The sequence below is a fragment of the Enhydra lutris genome, unplaced genomic scaffold (genome assembly GCF_002288905.1).
Source record: "Enhydra lutris kenyoni isolate GAN:26980312 unplaced genomic scaffold, ASM228890v2 scaffoldscaffold17, whole genome shotgun sequence".
Classification (NCBI taxonomy): Eukaryota; Metazoa; Chordata; class Mammalia; order Carnivora; family Mustelidae; genus Enhydra; species Enhydra lutris.
The window spans coordinates 42,747,603-42,764,864 of NW_019154101.1; the positions used below are offsets into that span (position 1 = coordinate 42,747,603).

Below are 17,262 nucleotides of genomic sequence, written 5' to 3' on the forward strand. Positions count from 1 at the left end.
TTATACAACAGTTATCTTGGGAAATAACCCAAGATGGGTCACGTTCTAAATTCCAGGAAAATATGCTGCACAATACCATGCTTGTCTGTGAATTCATATACCTGAATTAATAAGCTACATGACCTTGAGAAAGTCAGACTTTCTGGGTCCCAGCTTCTTCATCTCTCATAATGATGTGATCAAAGGCAAAGAATTCCTTGCTCCTTTCCCTCATTTCATCCACCTGCTACTTGGTCCTCAGCCTCACGATCCAGTCATATGTGTGTCAATTTTGGTTATCAGTTTAGGTTTTGATAATAACATTACTCGGGAAATACACTGCCATCAAGAGGTACTTGGCAGTTCAATGTTAGGCAAAATGAACAATGCAGACTTGTTTTAAAAACTCTTAATGGAGCAAGATCTCGTCTAGGAAATCCTATCAAGCTACTGAGGAAGAAGTATGTGCACTTTTTTTTTTTTTTTAAATAAGGGCTTCCAGGTCTGCCAGACTTTTAGAAGTCAATAGACAATATTTGAGAACAATAGGAGGAAGAGAAACAATGCATTCTCAAAGCATCACATGTGTTTTGACTCTTCTATTTTTCAAAATGGAAGTGACCTTATTTTTTTTTTCTGATTATAAGGATTTTTACCACATATTGTCTAAGTGCTTTTCAGGAAGCTTGCTCTCGTTGATTTTCCCATCAGCAGCATATAGCAGCCATTTCCTCACATCCTCCCCATACTGGGTATTGAATTCTTTAGAGTCCTTGTTGGTGGAAACAATACTACCTCCTTTTAATTTGAATTTGTAATTATCAGTGAGGTTAAATAGTTTTTCACACATTTATTATAGATCATTTACCTATGTCATTTGTTCCCTTTTCGGTTGTTGTATCTCTTTTGTTCATTTAAAAGAGCTCTTTATATTAAGGATATTAGTCCTTGACTATTTTTGTCAAAAGTATTTTTGTCTAGCTCGCTGTTTGTACTTGGCTCATGAGATTGGGTTTTTTCTGTGTAAAATTTTTCAGTTTTTATAGTGAAATATTTTAGCCTTGTTTTACTGCTTTTTTGTCTTGTTCAAGATCTCCCCCTCCCCGCCATCTACCTATTATCTATCCTATATTCAACTGTTTCAGTTTCATTTTCTTACACTTACATTTTTGGTGCATCTAGTATATATTTTCGTATAAGGTATGATGTAGAGATTTAATTTCTTTTTTCCCCCAGGTATTTCAACTTGCATTGAAACATCCATATTTTCTCTTCTGATTTGAAATGCCTCTCCTTCCCAACCCTCTTATATGCAGGTGTCTATTTTTCTGGTCTTTCTGTTATTTTCCCTTGATCTCCTTGTTGGATATGAACAGATTCTGACACCACCACCAAAGTGTTTTAATGAATGTGGTTTCAAAATTTATTTTAATATGTGGTAAGGCAGTCCTCCCAACTTGCACTTCAAAAAATTCCCGGCTATTCACTCCAGTTTCTTCCTCCAGCAGCAGTAGGCACTTGCAGTGAAGTGTTGAATATATGTAGGTACTTTTTAAAGTACACAAACTTGTGAAAGCCCTAAAACAAATAATTGTATAAGAAGTAGTCATGCCCCCCTTCAGACACACTAAGAGTGGTCACTGTTCTGAAAGAAAACTCAGAGTGCGGATGGTGGTGAGGGTCAAGAATTTTCTAGCCCATAAGGTGAATATTTGGCTGGTTCATTGTGACCACTACAGATTTAAATATGACGAAAATATACGTACATAGTGCATTCTCTTCATTGCATTATTCTTTAAAAAAGCATTAAAATTATCATGTAAGTGGAAAGTATGTAATTTATGAGTTGCCCACCATTTGTAAAGCTGTACAGACTCGTTGAGACAAATCAGATATTTGAAACTTTTAATCACATTCATGTCTGCTGCATTCCCTTAGACTTTGTCAGTCCCTCTCGTTTTTAGCCTCAACAGTCCCTCTTTCCCAAAGCAAGAGTCACTTCATCCCACCTGTAATCACTAAACCAATCACTGACTACCCAAAACCAGGAGGGTGCTCCCACAATACCATTTACTCACTAGTCACATGGCATGGAAATTGCCATTGTTTTTACCTGTAGCACCTATTAGAAAGTAGAGATAATATAATATTCACTATTGTATCCCAATCCTTAGCTCAGTGCCTGACATACATAAATCACTCTACAATCAGTTCCTTTCATACAGCCCAAATCCTCTTAAGTTCTCACACAATACTAGTGTTAATACTGTGGAAGTCCAAATCTTATGAAAGTGTCTGGGAACAGAAATTAAAGTAATCCAGACATAAATCAAGTTGCAGGACTTTAAATATGTATTCATATCATGTGGAAAAACAAGAGCCCTGTTTTTTCTTCTAATCTCTCTCTCTCATTCTCAAAAAAAACAAACTTCTTCACTTTCTGAGAAACTACAAGTCACTTTCATCTGGTTTTCTCCCTTGTCCACTCTTCTGTTTGAGCTCAGCATTTCATGTGTTCATTTTGGTGAGATTCCATCATAATACATCACCAGGAACACATGTGTTCCACTGGGACTTTATTCCCTGGAAGATGTGAATGGTGATGTAAATAACAGCATCATTGGAATTTGGGGGAAGTGATGCTGGGAAAAAGCTATGGTGAAATTAAGACAATGTCAAGCAACTATAATCAATATTTCCTTTTGGAATAATGTGGGTAATATTGATGCCGATAGGGAACTTCAGTGGTATTCATCAGCGGGAGCTGTCAGCAGACACATTTATTAAATGGCAGCTGTTGCTTTACCACTTGCAGGGGAGTGGAGCAATCCTAACTCCAAAATAGATTTCTGAGGATGAGAACATTTCCAGCTAATAAACCATAATAAGAGCCTGATTATGGTTTTTTCATAAGTGTTACAGTACATGAGTGAAAAGATGAGGGGCAAATATTTGCAATTAGACTTGGGACAACAGTTGTCTTATAACACTTTATTTATTATTGGTTTTTGTTTTTGTTTTTGTTTTTAGGTAATCCCTATGCCCAATGTTGGGCTCAAACTCACAACCCCTAGATAAAAAATCACATGGTCTACCAACTGAACCAGTCAGGTGCCGCAATATACCACTATCTTAAAGTAAGTGTTTTATCCTGTTATTGGAAATACATCTATATCATGCTAATCATAGCTAGAGTCCAGTTTCCACTCATTTAGCTATGTGTTGGTTATTCTCTGATACTCTAATGGACATTGTAAATGTTTGTTGATTTTTAATTTGTATTCTTATAATAGCAATATGTGACAAATAAGGTTAAAAAGAATACAGAAAAGCAGACAGATAATCACCCATGGTTACTGATTGTTATTCCCATGTTTATAAAAAAAAATTTATGTTCAATCCAATCAATGGAAATTTGTCAGTGATGTTTACTTTCTCAATTCCAAGACATTTATTTTTTTAAGTCTACATTTAATGGATTCAATTTAGCAAACACTTTTTGAGGACTTATTTTGTGCAATGTGGTTCTAAAAATCATCCCAAGTCACATCTAACCTAGTTTCATGTTAATTTTTTAAAATTAACATATAAATATTAATCAAAATAATTATAATCTCTCACTTTTTGTTTAGGTCCTATTGCTTAGAATAATCTGTGTTACAGGATTTGCCATTGGTGATTTCCATCTTGGTAAGGTATGATTTAACCAGACAAATGATTTAACCAGACAAATTTACATCCCCTAGATGTAAAAATATTGCTCTGTAGAATTTCAAACTTATAGAAGCAATCAGATAACTAATTCTATACAGGCTTCCAAAAAGTGTAGTCTTAAAAACGTCTGCAGGGTACTTGACCCACTGGTCATGGGACCAGTGAGTCGGGACAGACCAGCTTGTTTCCAGTGCACCTGCTGCTGTAGAAGAAGTAAAGTAATTAATCCCTTCCTGTTGTTGCTGTTATCATGAGAAGTTAAAGGGTGGTATGTAAGTTCCAGAAAGGGGAATCCCAGGGAAAATAGTGAACCCAGCCAAAGTCACAGGACTAGGGGAAAAGTCAAAGGTCTGAACAGGAGACTAGAGCTTTTGGTTAAAATTTCCACTGGGGGAAGAAAAATATGCGCCCAAAAGTAAGGCAGAATATATTATATCAGTCCACAAGGAAATGGAAAGACAGTATGTAGAAAGAAAGTTACTGGGGAAATGGAGCACTTTGGAACAGTGTCTAAGAGAACAGTTTGCCTCCACAGGACTCACTTGTTGGGAAAACAGAGAAAGCAAGAACCCAATCATTGGCCAAGCAGAAAGCTCATTTAGTTATCAGAGCACCAAGGCCAGCTGCCACAAGAACCTTGATGCTGAAACAAGGAAACAGCTACCATTCAAAACCTTATATTCTCAGAATTAGCTCCAGACCAGCAGAACAATGAAGAGATTAAGAGTACAAACTGAGGAGTCCAATTGCCTGACTCAGATCCCAGATCCGCCACCTGCTTGTTAGAGAGCCTTGGACAATTCCCTCAGCCATTTTATCTATAAAATGTAGAGTACATGAATATATGCCTCATGGGGCTGCTAGTGCCTAATACATAGAAACACTCATTAAATATTAGCTACTTTGTTTGTAATGATCATGTGATAAAAAGGGTAATAGACTGGAATTCGTAACTTCTGCTGAGTGACTTCTTTCTTCATCTTAGTACTATCTTCTTTTAAGTGATGAGGTTATGCTAGATAACTGGTTCACCACCCTGGATGCACACTGAAATCACATAAAAGCTTCCAAAAACCTAGTCAGGTCAACTTGAATCAGAACCTCTGGGGCACAGCCCCAGGCATTTAAATTTTTAGAGCTTCCCTGCCGATCCTGATGCACAGAGTGTTGAGAACCACAAGACTAAGTGATCTGATAATTCCAAGTGAACTCAGAGTTCAGTTTCCTGCTGGGTACTTGTGGCTCCAAGACCAAAGCTGTATAATCATCAACAATGTGAGACTCAGAGCTCCCATTCCTGCTTGAAATCAGACCAGGTACAGAAGTACAAAAAGAACCAAGAGCTCTGACAGAAAGTTCTTGCATTAATATGATAAATTGTTACTATCTTCCACTTAAGAGACTGTATCAATTTTGTTGCCAAGTGAGATTTAGAATAATTGAATGAGAAAAAAGAAGGGGGGGGGGGACATTCTAGAAGCCAACAGTCCTTTGTCCCCAGTAGAGACACTAATCCTTTCTCTCCTTTGATACTGCTGTGCCCTTTTACGGAAAGATAAGAAATGACATAAGGGAATTTCTGAGTTTATTTGTTAAAAGGAAATCAGGAGATCATGTGAATGAGATAGAGGGAATTGATGAAATATAATATATTGCTACCTTTACTTTGGAGTAAATTAACCTATACCACAGAGCAAAAAGTATATTTGTTTCGGGAAGATGTTTAGCATGTCAAGTAAGCAAGCAGTGGTATAAATCCTATATATTGACCAGAAATAACTGTTTATGTGTATGTTGTGGGGGGGGCACGGTGGTATGTGTGTCAAGGTATGTGAATATATTTTTTAAAAGATACTGTTTTTAATTTGTAGAATAAATTTTTTCCAAGAGTAGAGATTCATTCTGTTATGTGCTTGCTTCACATGAAACATTCACATTCCTAGGATTTTCAATCCTATCACCTGGGGTATTTGATACATAGAGTATTTATGGACACTGGCATAAGAAAAAGCAAAACATTATCTACTCCATCAAAATTTTATTAGAACTGCTTTCCTTTTACTACAAATAATCCAAAAGTTAAATGTCATTCATGTAAGTTTTAATTATATCCAATTTTAATTATATCCAAATGATCAGACATTAGCATCATTAATAGTCATTCTTGGTTAATAAAGATAAAAGAATTAAATAAAATGTCAAATAAAATAGTCCATAATATTTATCACAGTAGCAAACCACTGTCTGAAAGTATCAGGTGATTTTCCTTAGACTGTAGCAAGATCTCTGTTTTTTTCTCAAGGAGAAACATGCTGCCAGGTTGACAACTCACTACCTAAGCAAAGTTTTGGGAGCCTATGAGAGCTCTTACATGGAAAGAGGACTTCTATTCCCTTCTTCATTCCCTCCTCCATCCAATGTACATGCACCACCAAAGACTTCTTCAGGGAACACTGATACCAACACCTGGAATAAGTATTTTGTAGGACTCCCCCTTGAACCCACTTAACAAACTGAATGCTAATGACCAAGGCAGAGATCAGCAGAGCATTTTGAATGTTACAACAGAAGGTGGGGTTCTGAGTTGTCAGCAGAGACAAAACAAGGAAACCAAACCCCAATGGGATCAAAAGATCTGGCTACAAAAGCATCCATAATAACTCATAAAAGCAAATGTTCCATGCCACCCTCTCCCAGTGAATCAACTGGCAATGTAGAAACCAAGAAGCATGGGCACCTGGGTGGCTCAGTCACTTAAGCATCTGACTCTTGATTTCAGCTCAGGTCATGATCTCAGGGTTGTGAGATTGAGCCTAGCATTGGGCTCTGTGCTGGACATGGAGACTGCTTAAGATTCTCTTTCTCTCTCTCCCTCTCCCCCCCCCCCACAAAAAAAAAAAAAAAAAAAAAAAAAAAACATTGCCCCATCAATAACTGTGGAAGAATAGTACCCAGGCGTGGCTCTTCTTGGGTTGCCCAACTCCATAGGCCACTGAAGCTTCTGTTTCTACTTTGGGATCTGGGAGAAGAGTCTGAGTCCCTGCAGTGTCGCATCCTACAACTTTCACTAAAACATCTCACAGTCATCTATACGGAGGTGTTCCTTGAACAACTGCCTATGTTATAAGAAAGTAGTTGAAAATATGGGCTGACTAAGATCAAACCGCCTGTGTTTGAATGTCCAACCTACCAGTGGGCATATTACTTCCCATCTACCAACCTCTTTTTTCTAACCCATAGAGCAGAGATCAAGCTAGTGCCTCATAGGGTTGTCATGAGAAGTAAATAAAATCAATAAATAAAATGCTTGGCACAATGTCTGGCACAGAATAATCTCCAGTGTATGCTACCTAGTATTATCATCATCTATAGATACTAAATAAGTATATGTATTATATATAAGTATATATAGATGATATGTATTATATGCAGCTGTTATCATTATATTATGAATTATATCATCATGTAAGAATTGGGATTTAGATGCACAGTCATTGGTAGGAACACCTGGTATGCTGGGCAATGACCTCCAAAATGAACAACATACAGAAAGTGGAGATATGTGACCCCAAATTGAGAAGCCCCTGAGGACAGTATAAGCAACTGGCTTCCTTATGCACCCAAACAAACAACAGCCTGTGATCGAAGCAGTTGGTTTGGTGATGTCCAAACCAGAAGATGATATCTATCAAGACAACATGTGGAAGTTAAGCTTATGTGTGAGGCCCCTCCCTCACCCAAATACTGGGCTGCCTAAGCATGTATCCCTTATTAAACAGTTATTGAAACACAAAGAGCCTTGACTATCTCCAGTGTCACATTTCAAAACTTACAGAATAATTGGGAAAAATCTGAGCTGGCAAAACTCTTCCTGGCTCACTCTGGCAAGCAGACCATCTTTGTTTTCCAGTAGTGTGTGTGTTGTCGTCACAGTAACTATGAGGCTCCAAATACAGGCACAGACCATCATTTCCTCATGGACTTAGGCTACCACTGAAATAGCATTATGAATGCAGCAATGCCTCTTCCTTTCCTGTTGTGTTGTGGAACCTCAAAGAAGCAGGCCCTAAAATGAGTTACTTAAGACGTAAGTATATTAAAGAGATATTAAAAAAAATAAAATCCTTTTATCCCTATTACCATATCACCTATGATTTGTGTGTGTGTGTCTGTGTGTGTGTGTGTAAAGACCTTATTTTTACAAAGATCTTTTAGATAAACAAGGCAAGTTGGCAGTAATTTGATTGTCTTGGTGATGTCAACAGTCTACTGTTTTTAATCAAATTGTCTTTCGGCTTTAAATCTTCAGCAAGTCATTTTTTAAAAGAATGCACTTAGCCAGCTCTGATGAGTTCATTTCATGGATTTCCTACACCTTTTCCTTACAAAGACAAGTAGCAGATAATTCATTTCTTCAAAGTAACTTGGGAAGATTGCAGTCACAATTGTTGCAAAAGAAAAGAAAAAAAAAACCAAACTGCAAGACTATTTTCAAGGGTGGACATGTAAGGTCTTTGACCAGTGAAGCAACAATCATGTTCAATCATCTATGTTTTGGTAAAGGAGGTAGGTGACAGAATTGAAGCAAGAAAGCAAAAAGAGAAAAAGCCCTGAACCTTAAGGACTCAAAGTCAGATCACTTGAGATAATTCCTGCATTTGTTTTAAAAATTTTTAGTCTGTCTTTCACAGACCTCAGAAACACATAAATCACCCAATATTATGCACGTTGACACCATTTCCCAAAAAGGAAAAACCACGCCAACCTTCTTTTGACTTTTCAGTGCTGCTGCGGCTTAAGCAAAGCTCTCAGGGACCGGGATGCTGGTTAACGTCCTGTTACTTCATTTCTGCTGGGAGTTTCTCAAGTTCTGCAATCAGCTGGTTAGTAGCCAGCTAGAGCTGCTCAATTCATGTTCAACTTTCCTGATTCTAAGTTCTTCCATAACTCCTGCCTTGCCTTTGAAATCAAACTGCCTCAACTATTGCCACAGGGAAAGGGGAATTCTGCCTGTAGCCTTTCCCTTGTCTGATTAGCCAAAGAGTAAGAATGACCATTTAAGGAAAAATAAGAACACAAGCCAATATATTTTCCTGAGGTTCCTATATTTTTGCCCCCAAGCCTTGATAATGTATTCTATAAGGCCAGGAAAAGTTCTTATTTTTTTTTTCTTTTCTTCCTTCTTTCTTTCTATAACAAGTTTTTCATTAGAGAATGATAATTCTAAAACCCGGTTTGCCTCACTTATCTCTGAGAAACGTATTCTTTCAATTGGGAAAAATAAAGCAAATGGTCAGGTTGAAGCCATAACTACCCAGCATAACGTTTGTTAGTGCTGAAGCTACTAAGAAACTTCCCTGTTTATAAGACTGTTTCAAATATTTTTGTTAAATATACAGAATAGTAAGTACCCCATAATATACACACACATCTTTATGATATAACAGGGGTTTTTTTGTTTGCCTTGGAATATACTTTCTTGTCATGTATAAGAAGAATGAAGAGGATTAAGAACAATGAATAGCAAGAATTCATTTCCATTTGGTAAGGTTAAAGCTAGTGTGAGATGACCTTTTTTGGTCTTTTCATTTTTATCTGTTACTAGGTTGGTAAAACAGAACAAAACATCTAAGGGAAGAAATAAAGAATGATAAATTTAATAGTCTATTTTCTATAGAGGAGGAAGTCTCCATTGCCATACATTACTCAGCGTTGTAGGCTATAAAAGAGACACCCAAGCACTACATATAAACATACTTTATCTCCAAGTGCAAATATAGAAACCATAGAACAGTCGATGCTGTGGGTGATTATTTAACCTTTTTAGTAATTATTCTATAAGACAGCAGGCTGCTGAGTGATAAGGGAGGGTTTGAAACATAAATTCCATGCTAAATGATTGGCTGGCGTTCAAACTATGTGTGCTTGCAGTACCCAGCAGCAAAGTATGTCCCAAACAAGATTCCACATTTAAACAATATGTTCTTCTGCTTTTCCTATGATCTGTGAACTTGAATTCACAGACTCTCTGTATCTAAGAATTTTGTGTGCAACAAAGATCAAAATAAACAGAAAACTGCAATTAGTGTGTGATGATAAAGCAATAGTATTTTACATTTACTGAAAATTCTATCAGGCAACTGAGTTTTATTGACTCATTTAATCTTCAAAAGTACTCTGTGAGGAAGACAGTATTATTATTCTCATTTTACAGATAAGGAAACTGAGGCACAGAGAGTAATTTGCCCAGGGTCACAGTGAGCGGAAATCTGAATCCAGGCCATCTGGCTTACCTATGCCACAGGCCTTCCTTGCCTCCTCCTTCATAACAATATCCTTGTATTTTCAACTCAGATTTAAGGAAACAAATTTATTGTATTAGCTAATCTTCCTATTGCTATATATGTTAGAAATAATTAATGTATAAATAAATTTATGTTGCAGTCTTTTAGATGTCATACTTCTCTCGTAAATCTTTCTGCTAAAATAGATCTCAACCTAAGCTTCCCCCTCACTTCCCAAGATGCTTTCTTAGGGTACGTTTTATGAAAAAATGTTCATTTTCCAAAAAAGAAAAACACAATCAGCATTAGTTTAGAATGAGCATTTTGCCACCAGGTTTTACTTCTAAAAAATAAATTAAAAATATAACTATAGAAAAACCACTGCTAAATGAATATATTGGCTATTTCACAAATTTCATTGTGCAATTCCCATAATGATTCTTGCTAAACACTTTTAGAAGGGTAATTTTAATCTCCTTGGCTATCTTAAAATATAAAGAAAATACCTTTCTTTCAGTAAACCCAAAAAAATTGCTTCAAAATTGTAATTCATGTTTTATCTCACACAGTAAGGCTACAGTTTTCATGGGTGATTAAAAATAAATCTGAGAAATGTCTCTATTTTTTAAATATCCAGGGAAAAAAGAAAAAAGGATCATAACACAATATTTAAATATTTTAATGTTCTGGGACAGATTGTAATCCATGATGACCCACAGATAGAAGGAGCCATGATTTAAATGAATAGTATGAAAGGTAATTATAAATTTAATCTGGTACCAAAAAATGATAAAAGTGATATGATTTATGGTATTTAGGCGGGTAGATGCATACACAGGACAAGCAGGTATATAGCATATATACAGTCTTTTTTTTTTTTTAAGATTTTATTGATTTGTTTGAGAGCAAGAGAGAGAAAGAAAACACCAAAGAGGGGAGGGTCAGAGGGAGAAGCAGACTCCCTGCCAAGTGGGGAGCCCGACTGGGCACTTGATCCTGGGACTCCAGGATCATGACCTGAGCTGAAGGAAAGCGTTTAACCAACTGAGCCACCCAGGTGACCCTACAGTCTTTAAATACATTTCTTTCTAGTTTGTTCTCAAGGTCATCATCTCCAAAATCAGGTACATGAGCGTAGTTAGAATTACTTGTAACTTCTCTATGCATGATAAAACTATGAAGACTTGCCTTGAGAAACTTTTAAGATAAAAAGTTATTAACTACATTTAACAGTTGCTTTTCTTGATTTTATATCTATTTATACTTTCTCTTGTACTCATCATCAGAAATGTAGAGCCTAAAGGGTTAATAGAACATCCACAATGTGCATGGGGATAAAAAGCTCTAAAACCAAGTGGTGCTTAGGCCAGTGCTTTGCACCTAATTGCTTCATTAAACTGTTCTGAATTTAAAGACACAAACCCTACCCCAGAGTACCTTAATCCTAATAAAGCACCAAACTGTCTAAAAAGGAATCACTTGAAAAGGTAAGGTCAGGTAATCATTGTGAAAGTAGAAGACACTTATCTGGGCTTTAAAAAGTGGACAGGGGTCTCTATAAGAAAGGGGAGGAAAGGTATTCCAGCCAGGGGGAATGAAACAGGCAGAGGCATAGCACTGAAATGCGCACTGTGCATGTGTTTGGAGAATGGCCCAAAATCTGAAACATCTAAAGCAGAAGGACACTTGTTGTTGAGTAGTGGGAGCCGAAACTGGAAAATTTAAGTATGTGCCAGATGATGGAAGGTTTTCAAAATACCCAGCCTAGGTGTTTGGCACCAACAGGAGCCCCAGAAGATAACTGAAGAGTAAGAGAAATTGGCAGAGCACTGTTTTAGAAAAATTAACCCTTAATGTGGAGGGAGATATGGTGGTGGACTCTAACAACTCTTATGGTGAAGGGGACAGAGTAGATTGCAAAATAACACAGACATGTGAACTTGAGCAAACAAGAGAACAGAATCCGCCTGGATCATGGGGGGTTTGACTGTACACGTATCAGAGGGAAGCACATGGTCTAACCTGAGCTATTTTTGATTTTCAGGGGTGAATTTACAGCCTTGAAGACAATGCTATTCAGAAATCAGTTCATCAGGAAACATGGCTTTCACCCAGGGCCAAATGCTTTAGTTAATTATCTACACACTGTTCCACTGACTCCCAAAGAAATTACATGCCGAGAACTAATGGCAGACTTTGGCTTTATACATATGTTTGTAAGCCAACAATGTGACCCTTCCTGAGATAAAAACAAAATGAAAAGCATTTAGTTCTGACTTTTCAAAACTTTTTCAAGACGAAGATACTTCATCTCCGCTAAAGTACCAGGAGTTTCATTCTCTAATACCAAGGTTACCAAAGTGCACTTTGCACTATACTTGTATACATTCATTATATATGATTAGCTTCATTTATTTCATAAGCTAGTCATGCAATCAGAATCAGGAAGCACTATACATACTGAAATGTATGTACTATTTCCATTTCCTGCACATTCGATATATAAGCTTTAATTAATTTTTCTGAAAATAGAAACATTTACTGAAAGGGTTGATACATTCTTAATTGTCAACGAATCACCTGTTCAAAACTGGTCTTGGGTAAATTCTTTCTTTAAGTTGACAAAATAGACTCAAATAATAATTCCTTTTAAAATGTGCATCTGTATTTTCTCATATATCATCCTTAGATTAGAATATTCATTCAAATTATCATGTTCACTTAAAGGAACAAGCTTACGCAAATCTAGCCCAACTATAGACACCAGGTATCAGTAACCATACCCTAAAATTCAGCCACAGCTTTTGTCAAAATCAATGTGAAATCAACCACTCTAAGCAATTCTGATAAAATTGCATGGCAACTCATGGAAGGGGAGATAACATACCAACAGAGAAAAGGAAGATTTCCTTCACACTATCGTAAACACGCTCCTATACTCATATACACATATATGCAACTTAAGAAAGAAGTTTTTTTCCTAAAAGATTCTATTTCAGCTTTAAAAATCAGAATCGGTTTTATCTATACAGAAGCAATTACTCAGTTTATTTTTTTCTAGGTCACAAAATAGCACTCTCCCGGGTAGTTTCTATTCAACAACTGCAAAAGTAGTGATTTAATAGCAGTCGTATTTTGTGCCCAGTCAGAAACACTGGGAGTGACTATAATGTAACCAGGTCAGATCCAGCACAAGGTGTACCAGTATAATCAGAGAATCCAGCAAAGGGAGAAGCAGATAGCAGCAAATCTTAAGCACAGCAACACACACACCATGCAGGACTTTCCTCTCATTTACCACACAAGCTGCTCAGCTAGTTTCAGTAAATGAACGTTATTTTGCTCCTAGGAAAAATCTTTCTTCCATTGTTTAGCCACCTTAATTGTGACAGGAGCTCTGAAGTTGTCCTTTGCCACATTGCTGTTACCTGCCCGAGAACATTAACTTGGCAGAAATATTTTGATGGCTATTAAAACATCATAACAACCTTTGTGCTTAAAAAGGAATTGGTGTAATTCTGAAAGAGATGATGTTACTGATTCCTTCAAAATAATCTGCGATGATTATGATAATTCCTTAAATGAGTTATCACATAGTGGAAACAGTAAGAATCAAAGGAATCCGACAACACAGACTCTGAGAAAACACTCCTCTTACAGAAGCAGAAATTTCTAAAGAGAGTAAATAGCTATTTATTTTGGTCTTACCTGACGGCAGCTTGTTTAACCAAGGGTATGTCCTTTATGGAGGTAGTTTATCCTTTGAAGAACCCAGTGGCTTGTCCCACAGCCCCAGAGAGACTGGAGTCTTGGAAAACTATCCAGCCCAAAAGAATACAGAGGAAAAAGCTTTTCCCACTTTCTTTCCTAGGACTAGCCAACAGCTGAAGTCATGCAGGAAACTGAGTAGAGGGAAGGGAAAAGCAGCTTCTTCTCCCTGAAATCCCGATCAGCAGAAATTGGAGGCTGTTGTCTATCTCCCACCCAGACTTTTGTTTAAAAGTTTTTTCAACTGTTGCTAGGTGTTGTTGGGTTCTGAGATTAGGTTTCTCGTCTTCTGCTCCCTTCACAACACTGTCGGAGCAATGACTTTGTTGAGGAGCTGAGCTCGCGCGTGCTATATTTAACCAGTGTTCTCAGCAAGTCAAGCCTGTCAACAGCTGAGAAGTTTGGAGCCGGCTTTACTCAGTTCCTCGGCAGCTGGGTTATCAGTGGATATAGCTCTGCTCACCCTGTAGAAGATTGCAGGGAAACCGGCAGATCCTTTTAAGGACACAGAGGTAATTATTACTCAAAGCTCTTAAATACAGATTGTGATTTGGGGCTTTAAATCTGAGGAAGAAATAGCAGTTGTCTCGAGCAGAGCAATTTACCAATGCAATATTTTTCTCAAGCAGGCATTCTCAGATAGACGTTCTTAAATTTAAAACAGCCTTTTAAAAATGTGCCATAGTTGTTGGGAAAATTCAGAGAGAGAGATCATTCCAGACGGTTTTTTACATCGGTGTGTTACTTTCATAGCCAGATGACTTACCTTGTTCTATCAGACTTGATCAGCTTGTATACCTGAATGTTATTAAAATAAGGTTAACATAAAGGAATGTCTGTAATAGTATGTTTTTGAATGGAGGAGGGTTAAGGAGGAAAATCTTAGGATTCTTACTTAGATCATTCATTCAAAGTAAGAAGTGGAGAACACTCCAGGAAAACCAGGACTTGAAACAACTTTTGTCGACAGCCTCACCTCATCAGTAACCCTCCAGGCTCCAAAACCGGAGAAGGGTCGCTTCTGCCCTGAACTCTCACATGAAGACTGTCTCAAGATATTTTATCGGCTTTATTTTATATCAGAAAATAGGATGAATCTGCCAAGATCAAGACTTATGGGGGAAAAGTGTTTTCAACTAGTTTTAGGAACTATCTTATTATATATGTGAAATTAAGAGTAAGAGGAACAGAGAGAGATCCCTTTAGGTAAAGTAGGAAGGGACACACACAAACACACACACACACCATTATTAGTTAACAAGCTAGAATATTGCCCTGATAAAAATGTCACCAACACCATTATAAATGTTGACCCCCCCCCCATACCCAAGATCAATCTATCAGCCTAAGGCTATACTTTTTTTGACATGCAAACTGAAGTTAGACCAAGCAGAGTACGCCTGGGGGGCTCAGTCAGTTAAGCATATGCCTTCGGTTCACGTCATGATCCCAGGGTCCTGGGATCAAGTGCCGCATCAGGCTCCTCGCTCAGCCAAGAGCCTGCTTCTCCCTCTGCCTGCTATGCCTGCCACTCCCCCTGCTTGTACTCTCTCTCTCTGACAAATAAGTAAAAATAAAATCTTGAAACTAAAGCAAAACAACCAAAAAAAAGCATTGCATATTTGTGAGAAGTAACTTATGTGCTAGATAACCCTAATGTCTCTCTGGGAAGGGCTACCACTTTTCATAAGAGGTGTGTGTGTGTGTGTGTGTGTGTGAACTTTTTAAAGAAATGACCCTCACCTTCAAGATTAGCTGACACTCCCCCCCAACACACATACCTCAACCCATTAGAAAACATCTCAGTTCTTCCCATCCCATCACCTCACTAACAGCATTCATCCCTGTAATTTATGCCTGTAATTTATTTACTACTATCCACATATAAAATTACATTTGTTCAGATTCTTAGTCTTCCTGGGTCTGGGCCAACCTTGATTTTTAGAAAAGACTTCTATTAAGATAAAAGTGTCCTTATGTGAAATTAATGGACTAATCTAGAACACTAATGGATCTTTTAGAAACGATCTATTCACAGTCCCTAAAAAGTGGGTTCTGATAGGAAGTGGAAGTATGTGACTGGGCTAGGCCATTGTTTAGAAACACCAGGAGAAGATTTTAAATATTACAAAGAGCTGGGTATGGAGAAATTATTGTTCGGAAAATGCACATGCCCCACACAACATATCCCGCATGTAATAGCACCAGGTTGAGAACCATTTCACTAAAGAGGACTCCAGGAAGGTATCTTTTCACTCCTACTGAAAGTTCACTTTATAGATGTCTCCAATCCAAAATGAAACAGAGAAGCTTGTACCCCAAGTCAAGATAACTAAGGGGAATAACCCACTTTGTCTTTATGGACCTAGATAATTCCCTCAGGAGCAGGATAGTTATTTCTCATCTAACTATCCAGACAATTAGAGTTCTCAGTGTTGTTGTTGTTGTTTTTTTTCTTTAATGAAAACCTAGTCCTTCCACCATTGTTTTCTCTAACACTTGGATTAGCGGTCCATTGTTACTATTAATTTATTTTAAACAATGTGATGACAAGCAACAGCACACAGAGTATTTTATATAATTAGATACTGTTGCTACCTTCAAATTATGTTCTTTAATTATACTTAGCATATGTGCTAGCCTAACTCAGTATCCCACAATAATTAGTCTCTCTCTCTCTCTCTCTCTCTCTCTCACACACACACACACACACACACACATACATATGCATTCTCTATCCCTCTTTATAAAGTGAATTTATTTTGAAAGCTTTCCCCCGGGAATGATTATTCAGACAAAAGAATTTCCTACATAATCCACAGAGGAAGTAGTGCCATTAAGAGCTATTAGAAATTTGTGTTTTGTATACAGTCAACAAGGCACTGATTTTTCAACACATTTTGTTAATATATTACTGTTCAGCTGGATCTTTTTCTCAAAGTCTTAAGTGTGAGCATTCTGAGAACATCTGATAAACTTAAAACTAAAGCTGAATTTCCCTACTTCAAGAATGAGTCTTGATGAAACTTTTTAATAAGAATATAGGTTAATAATATCAATGAGGAAAAAGCAAATGAATTAAATAAGAGAGTTGGCACATTATCTCTACATCCATTTCTAAAACACAAATTTTGCCATGTCGTTCATTTAAAGAAGCACAGGGATTTTTTTTAAGTAAAAAATTAATCAGTTTGTCATTTGCTTCAAAATGAAGTCCAGGGGTGAGGGGTCACGAGAGGAGTCTCCAAACAACAAACATCTCTGTTATTGTTTATTGCCTGGATCTGAGACTTGGATATAAGCTCCTGGGTAGTAGAAAATATTTTCTGTTTGTTCCTTACTGAGTAATCAAGCACCACAGCAAGTGTTCAATAAATAGGAATGATTGAATGAGCAAATGAACAATATAAAGATGAAAAAAACTTTTAGAGCATGTTATCCAAAACTTACAGAAAATGTTTCTAGGCTCTCTGGACAGAGTTATGTCATTATTACTTGTTTATTAAGAGTTATAGAA

General features: G+C 37.1%; 1 protein-coding gene across 1 annotated transcript in view; it reads right to left on the reverse strand.

Moving 5' to 3' along the window:
* LOC111147678 (filamin A interacting protein 1) overlaps window positions 1-14,372 on the reverse strand; it is a 165,602-nt gene extending 151,230 nt beyond the window's left edge. The window contains exon 1 of the mRNA XM_022503892.1: window positions 13,686-14,372. The gene's annotated coding sequence lies outside the window, so the exon portion shown is untranslated. The remainder of the gene's footprint in view (window positions 1-13,685) is intronic.
* Window positions 14,373-17,262: the final 2,890 nt, after the last annotated feature.